At 40.4% G+C, this 8204-nt stretch overlaps 1 protein-coding gene across 1 annotated transcript in view; it reads left to right on the plus strand.

Moving 5' to 3' along the window:
- The window catches only part of ATXN10 (ataxin 10), a 153359-nt gene that overhangs the window by 124652 nt on the left and 20503 nt on the right, over nt 1-8204 (plus strand). The window lies entirely within an intron of this gene.

Consider the following 8204-nt stretch of genomic DNA (forward strand, 5'->3'; position numbering starts at 1 on the left):
CTGTGCCTGCTCTCAGGCAGGTTTTCCCAACAATTATTTAATTTCCCTGACCTTGCCTCCTTACCTCTCATTCACTCCCCCACCCCCATTCATATGTTTTTTTTTTCTTTCCTATATTTTTTATTCATCAAAATAATAAATCTGTATTTTTTTTTTAAATGCCAAAAGGTGTAGAATGGGGGAGTGAGTTCTCTGGCTCCACCCTCCACACTTTGCAATTCACTCTCTTTCTTCTAGTAGTTGCTTTTCTGTAACTAAGTAATATGCTTTGCTGCTGTTTCTTGATATATCACATCTTGATGTGACCTGTTTACTTTGTTATGACACTAGGATTTAGCTCTTGTATACCACCTCCTCTCCTCCCTCCCTCATGCTCCCACTATAGTTAAGATCCTATTTGCTCTGTTGCCTGCATGACTGGTGAGGCTGAGCATCTTCTAAAAGGTTTATTTACCATTTGGATTTCGTGTGTGTGTGTGTGTGTGTGTGTGTGTAAAATGTGCTTGATCAAAACCTTTTGCCCATTTTTTCATTGGGTTATCTTTTTATAATTTGTTTGTAATAGATCTTTATATATTCTAGATAGAAGTTCTCTGTCAGCTACATGTGTTGCTAATATTTCCTTTCCCTCGTTCTATGACTTATCTTGTCATTCCCTTTATAGCTTTTTTTTTTTTAATTAACAGAAGTTCTTAACTTTTAGTCAAATTTATCACTTTTTCTTTATGGTTAGTTTTTTAGGTGTGTATCTTGTTAAAGAAATATTTTCATAGCCTCAGGTCATGATGATAATTTATATTCTGAATACTTCATATTTTTATCTTTTATATTTATTTATTTTTAAAAATTTTATTGGAGTATAGTTGCTTTACAATGTTGTGTTAGTTTCTGATGTACAGCAAAGTGAATCAGCTGTACGTATACATATATCCCCTCTTTTTTGGATTTCTTCCCCATTTAGGTCACTACAGAGCACTGATACCTTTTATATTTAAGTCTGTAGTTCACTTGGAGTTGATTTTTGTGTGTGGTGTGAGTTAGGGGTCTATTTCTGTGTTTTTCCATATGGACATGCAATTGTCCCAGCCCAGTTATTGAAAAGAACACACATTGTCTACTGTAGTGCCAGTTGTATTGTAAGTCAAGTGTCCATATATGTGTGGGTCTGGACTCTTTTCTTTTCCATTGATCTCTGTGTTCTATCCCTGTACCAGTACTATGGTGTTAAGTACTGTCACTTTCTAAAGTATCTTGATATCAGTCGAGTGAGGCCTTCCAACTCGTTTCTTCTTTTTTAAGAGTATTATGGCTATTTTTGGTCATTTGTATTTGCCCATAAAAATTTTAAAACCAGCTAGTCAAATCCTACACATTCACACTTGTGTGTTTTTGTGCACACATGTGCATACACACATGCACACATATGAAATCACCACCAACAAAAACAATGTAAAATCCCCACATGTTGAATTACTCATTGAGATTGCTTTGGCAAAAATCAATGTAATGAGAATTGACATCTGAGTCTTCTAACCCATGAACATGGTATATCTGTCCATTTATTTAGAATTATTACTTTTCAGCTTTTATTCCTCTCTGTGCATTTTTATAGCTTCTTTGCATGGATTTTAGTATGTATTATTTTGGTTATCATGCATTTCAAGTGTTTTCTAATTTCTATTATGGTTTTTTTTGACCCATGGATTATTTAGAAATGCATTTCTTAAATTCTGAACAAATAAGAATTATCTTTTGGAGATTGATTTCTAACATAAATTCATTATGGTCAAAGAGCACATACTTGATGTTCTTTGTCCTGTGAAATTTATTAAGACTTGCTTTATGACCCAGTGTATGGTCAGTTTCTGCAACTGTTGTGTGTGTGCTTGAAAATCACATCTATTCTCTAGTAGTGGAGTACAGTATTTTTAGGTCAAGTTTGTAAAATTTTTACATTTTTAGTGATATTTTTGTCTACTTTGGTTTATCGGTTGTGGAGAGAAATGTTTTAAAATATCAGCCTATGATTATAGATTTCTCTAAATTTCTCCTTTTAGTTATATAAAATTTTTCTTTATATATTTTGAGACAACATTATTAGATTAAGGGGTATAATAGGTCTTGAAAAATATCCCTGTTGTCACTGTAAAGTGACCCTCTGTATCTCTAAAAATGTTTTTTGCCTGTTACTAATATAGCTACTTTATCTCACTTTTGGTTGGTATTTACGTGGTATAACCTTTACAATCCTTTTATTTTCAGTCTTTCTGTATCAGAGGTGTTTGTTGTAAACAGCATAGTTGATTTTTTCTTAATCTAGTTTCTTTGCCTTTTAGCTATTGCATTTAGCCCATTTATATTTACTGTAATTACTGATGTGTTTGTATTTAAGCTACTCTGGTTTGCTTTCTATTTTATTTTACTTTTCTCTCTTTCTTTTGGATTGATTGTTTTATATAATTCAATGTTTATCTTTTTCTAGTTTAAAAGTTTTTAATTCTTTTTTTCTATTCTGTTAATAGTGCCCTGGGAAATTACAACATGCATCCTAGACTGAGGAAAATCTAATGTTTTTCAGACCTTTACCCGCTTCCCAGATAATACAGGACCACTCAGCACCCCCCAATTTATATGCTGTTGTTGTTATATATTTTCATAACTCTGTAAGATGTTATTATCGTAGTTCTGTAACGTCAGTGTTCATTTAGATCTATCCGCATACTTACTACTTTCCTGCCTTTCGCCCCTTCTTATAGCTTTGTCTGTCCACCTGGGATCATTTTCCTTCGGACTGAAGTTCTTCTTTTAGAATTTCCTTTAAAGTGGGTTCATGGGTGAGGAACCATCTGAGTTTGTTTGAAAATGTATGCCTGATTCCAGCATTTTGTTGTGATAGCTACAGGATCTCAGTGTTTTAATATGTATACTTTGACTTAATTCTAGTATTTCTAGCATGGTATCTGCACCCTCTGCATCTGGTATCCTCCATGCCAGAGTGTCTCTACTTTACCCTTTTTGTTGGATGGATTTGGGACATAATCTGGAAGGAGAATCAACAAGACTTGGTGACACTTCAGAGGCGGGAGAATAAAAAAGAAACAGCATCACAGGTGACTCCCAGGTTTCTGACCTGAGCAACTAGATGGATGGAGATATTCCCACATTTATTGAGAAAGGGAATAATTTCAAAGGAGAATATAGACAGATGAATGTGTTCATAAGCTTCATCATTTGCCTGTTGTCACCAGTCACCTCTGAATTGTCAGAGTCAATGGATGCTTTGCAGTTCTCGTCATATTAAAACTCAGCTCAGCAGATCTCATCACTTCCTCCTTAACGTAACACTTTTTTCTTTCATGATAGTACCTCCTCTTGGTTTTTTTTCACGTCTTCCTGGCTCCTCCTCCTTATTCTCTGTTGTTACTCCCTCTTCTACACAACTTTTAAACGTTGGAGATCTCCTGGACATTCCAGAGCTCAGGCTCTCTCTTCTCACTCTACATTTTCTCCCTAAAGAATCTCACCCATTTATTCCTTTATTCGTTTATTCATTCAATGTTTATTGAACACCTTTTATGTCCCAGACACTATTCTGGGCTCGTGGAATGACAGGGAATCCTGTAGGGAGGCTATTGGCATCATCCAGGCAGGAGATGACAGTAGCCTGGGCCAGTCTGGTAGCCGTGGAGATGGGAGATGAAGTTGTATTCTGGGTATTCTTAAGGCTTTAAACATCATCTGTTCACCTCTAGACAGACCTCTTTTTTGAGTCTCAGGCATATGTCTCTTGACACCCTGCTTAACATTTTGCTTGCATATCTTACATCCCAAACCTAGGATGTCCAAAGTTAAGCTATTAATATCTCTGCAAAATTCTCCCCTGTCTTTTTCAATAAATGTGGGAATATCTCCATCCATCTAGTTGCTCAGGTCAGAAACCTGGGAGTCACTCACGATGCTGTTTTTTATTCTCCTGCCTCTAAAGTGTCACCAAGTCTTGATTCTCCCTCCAGAATACATCCCCAATGCACCCATTTCCCTTCATCTCCATTGCTACCATCCAGTCCATACTCTCCTCACCCCTGGCCTGGATGTCAGCAGTAGCTTCCTAACTCATCTTTCAGCTTCTGGTTTTGTTGTGTTGCAGTGATATTTATTCCCCATCCATTCAGTGCAGTCTTTTAAAACCAAAATAGGGTCATTCCTCTCTGCCTCTTGACTCTCCCTGCCCCACACCATCCCTCATAGACATGCCCATTTACAAAACCTCCAAGCCTGTCCATTGTCCTTAGAATAAATCCACAGGCTCCAGCATGTCCTGAGAGGTCCTTTGTGGTCTTGCCCCACCTGCCTGCCTCTTCATTTACCTCCAGACCGGTCTTCCTTTTTTATTTTTTCTTTTGCCCTACCCAGGTACGTGGGGAGTTTCTTGCCTTTTGGGAGGTCTGAGGTCTTCTGCCAGCGTTCAGTAGGTGTTCTGTAGGAGTTGTTCCACATGTAGATGTATTTCTGATGTATTTGTGGGGAGGAAGGTGATCTCCACGTCTTACTCTTCGGCCATCTTGAAGCTCCTCCCGGTCTCCCTTTTTAGCATTCCCCAGAGACTCTTCGTTTTTTGTGTCTCAGATCTGTCTAATTTCTCACCTCAAGGCAGTCGTTATGCTCGTCTCTCAGCCTGGACTCTCTCCCCTGGCTCAGTCCTCCTCGTCTCCATGTCTACCCTCCTCGTCTCTTCCTCAGGGAAGCCTTGCCGGTTGACCCCTCCTAGAACCTACTCTGTTCCTTCAGCTGAGCACGGTCTGTAATTGAATGAATGTTTGTGCATTTATGTCTTAATTACCCTCTAGACCAAGGCCCATAATGGCAGGGACCATTTTTTCTGTTTTTCACCTAATTATAATATGGCACTGTCAGGTGCATAGTAAATGTCCAATAAATGTTTCTTAGATGGGTACGTGACTGAGTAAAACAGTGAACAAATGAATGAAAAAACAGCAGCTTGAGGAGGTTTTGTGTGTGTGTGTTTGATGGGTGAGGGGTGGTTCAAAGCACAGGAGAAATTTCTCCCACGGGTTTGATGATTCTCTTGTGAATTGAATAAGCTTGGTTTGACAGTGATACTCTTTCATCTTGGTTTGGTTTAACCCCTTCTTCTAATAACTCACACCAATCAAGCTTCCACTGAACTTTAATTTCAGTATTTTGTGTTAAAAAGCAATAGATATTTTGGATATGCCTAGACTAGGAATCAGTGCAGATAGTAAATGTCAGTTAACAGAAATACCTCCGTTCTCTGATCACCCTGGATCGACTGGCTGTGTCCGTGTACTCACACATCCTCCACAGGGTGGGGTGGGCGTGAGGGCTCGTGTTACCTTAGGGCAGCAGTCCTTGTTCCCCATGGGAAATCGGTGGTTTGGACCCTATGAAAGACTTCCTCTTTACTTGGGGATTAGGAATTTCAAGGTGGCATATCAGGGCGAACTAAGCTGCAAACTCTCCCACGCTAAGAACTGGGCTGGAAGGCTTACTGTCCCATTTCTTGGAGGTGGCATCTAGAGACCGACCGGGGTTTCTAGTTCCAGGGAAGAGACAACATCTCAGAGGGGTGCTTAACCCCAAAGGACGGTGCTCCGCGACGGCTGCTGCGTCAGGGACACAAGACCAGCTGTTCACTCGCCGGCTCCCTTGCGGAGACCCACAGTAATGACACAGTAGCAGATGCCATCGGAAAATTCCAGCTCCGCTACCACAGGGTCCATTTCTTATTTGTCATTTATTGTGGCAAGTGGGATTTTTTATTGTTGTTGTTTCCAAATAGAAACAGCTGAACTTTATTTGAAATGTTTTCTCTTGATTCTTTTTTGATCTATGTTTTGATCAGTTGTCCTTGATGTGGTTTTTTTTTTTTATATTGTTTTTATTGGAGGGGGAGGGGACAGGGGTAGGATGAGAGTCTAAACAGGGTTGGGGTTTTTTTCTGTTCTTTTCTTTCTTTTTCTTCCTTCCTTTCTCTTTCCTTCTTTCTTTCCTTTTTTTATCGAAAGGCCTCATTTGTAAGTTTTACTTGTGTACAGAAATGTAACTGTTTATAGGAATAATAACCAAACAGCATTTCCCCAGTAATCTCGTGTTCGGGAAGTATGGCATAGTGGCAAGACGATAAGTTCTGGGGCTAGACAGATGCAGATTCTGCCACTTCTTAACCTCTAAATACTTCACTTAACCTCTGTTGTGAGTTTTAGCTTATTTATCTAAAATGGGACCTATTCCCGCAGGGTTATGGTGAATGTGAAATGTCACCATGTTTGCAAAGTGCTCAGCCTATAGTTTCTCAACAAGTAGATGTTCTTGTACAAATATCCTATTATAGCTGTTAATGCCTAGGAGAAAGGTATATTTTCATCTGTGATTGCACTGTGAGTCAGTGGTAAAACTGAAATAATAATGATAATAATATCACAGGACAGAAGAGAGAGTCCTCAAACAGATTGACACATGCACAACAAAGGCGCCCCTGTAGCTGAGCAGAAAAGGATGGTCTTTTTCCATAAATGGTGCTAGACCAATTTAATATCCTTAGGGGGAAAAAAGCCTACCACCCCTGCCTCATCCCATTCACGAACATTAATTCAAGATGAATCATAGACCTTTATGTGAAAGGGAAAACACAAGAGCTTCTAGAAGGAATCATAAGAGAATATGGTTATTGTCTTAGAAGAGGCAAAGATTTCATAAACAAGACATCAAAATTATAACCGAAAAGCGCTAACTATAAGAGAAGGACTTTGAAAAGGTTTTCGCGTTGTATATATCTGACAAAGGACTCATACCCATGATATATAAAGGACTCCTGCAAAACAGCAAAGAAAAGGTAACTCAGGTTTTAAGAATGGACAAAAGACCCATGGCATTTCACAGAAGAGGAAATCCAGATGGCCAGTAAAGGTATGAAAAGAGCTCAACATCGTCACTCATCAGGGAAGGGCAAATTGAACCCACAGTGAGGAGCCCACCAGAATGGCTAACAAGAGGGCTGACGGCACCAAGTGACGGCAAGGGTGTGGAGCAGCCTGCACTGTGATAAACTGGTGGTGGCGACGTCAACCGGAAAAGTCCCCTTTGGAAAACTTCGGCAGTGTCTGCTAGCACTAGGCGTCCAGCAGCCCTGCGAGCCAGCGGTTGCACCCCTAGGTGTACCCCCGGGAGAAATGCATACACACGTCTATCAGGAGACGTGTGCAGGAGCCTTCCTAGTCACATTAGCCCCAAAGTGGAAACATCCCAAATAGTCACCAGTAGTAGAGTAGAAGTGTGGAACGTTCGGTCCATGGAACAGTACACAGCGGTAAAGAGTGAACTGCTCTGTGTAACAGATGGGTGAATCTCACTCACATAGTTTTCAGCTAAAGAAGCCAGATTCAAAAAGATTCCATTTACACGAAGTTTAAGAACGGGCAGAATTCATCTGTGGCGATAGCAGTCAGAATAGTGGTTACCTTGAGGGGTAGGAGGGCGGCTGTTGATAGGGAAGGGGTACTTGGAGGCCTTCCAGGGTGCTGGGCACATTCTGCATCTTGATCTGGGTGGGGTTATGGGATGTGTAGGTGTGAGAAAACCCATCAGGATGTACACTTAGGACGTGTGCGTTCTCTTGCTCCTCACATTAAAATTTTAAAAATCATTGAGTTATTTCTAGGTGCCAAACCCTATGCTATACCCTTTACATACATTATCTTGCACAATTTTTTTTTTTTTTAACAAGCCTCTTTGTTGGGAACTATTATTTTACAGATGAGAAAAGTAAAGCTCAGAGAGTTGGTTCCTTGACTGCAGCTGGTCCGGGCTCTCCCAGCTCGTGCGTGGTGGGACCAAGGTGCGAGCCCAGGGTTGTCTAGTTGAAGCGTCTAGACTTCCTTGCAGGTGCTTCCTTCACTCCCTCGCAGTGTCTCTTCCAGTCTCCCTTTCTTGGGGGACACGTGGGCATTCAGATGGGTTGGATGCAGTCTTGAGTTAATTAATCCTGTTGCGTCTAGCACGTGGTACCCACTCACTGCTCTGCTTTGGCCTCAGGTAATAATCGAGGTAGATACCTAAGTCCTGAGGTGGTAGCCACCTTGGAAAACAGGTACCTCTGCCTGAAGAGGAAGGCCAACTCCTTCCTCTTCTAAGACTTGAGCATGTGTGTCTTCCTCCTGGAATTT

Source organism: Balaenoptera borealis, assembly GCF_965194805.1.
Source record: "Balaenoptera borealis genome assembly, chromosome: 13".
NCBI classification, from domain to species: Eukaryota; Metazoa; Chordata; class Mammalia; order Artiodactyla; family Balaenopteridae; genus Balaenoptera; species Balaenoptera borealis.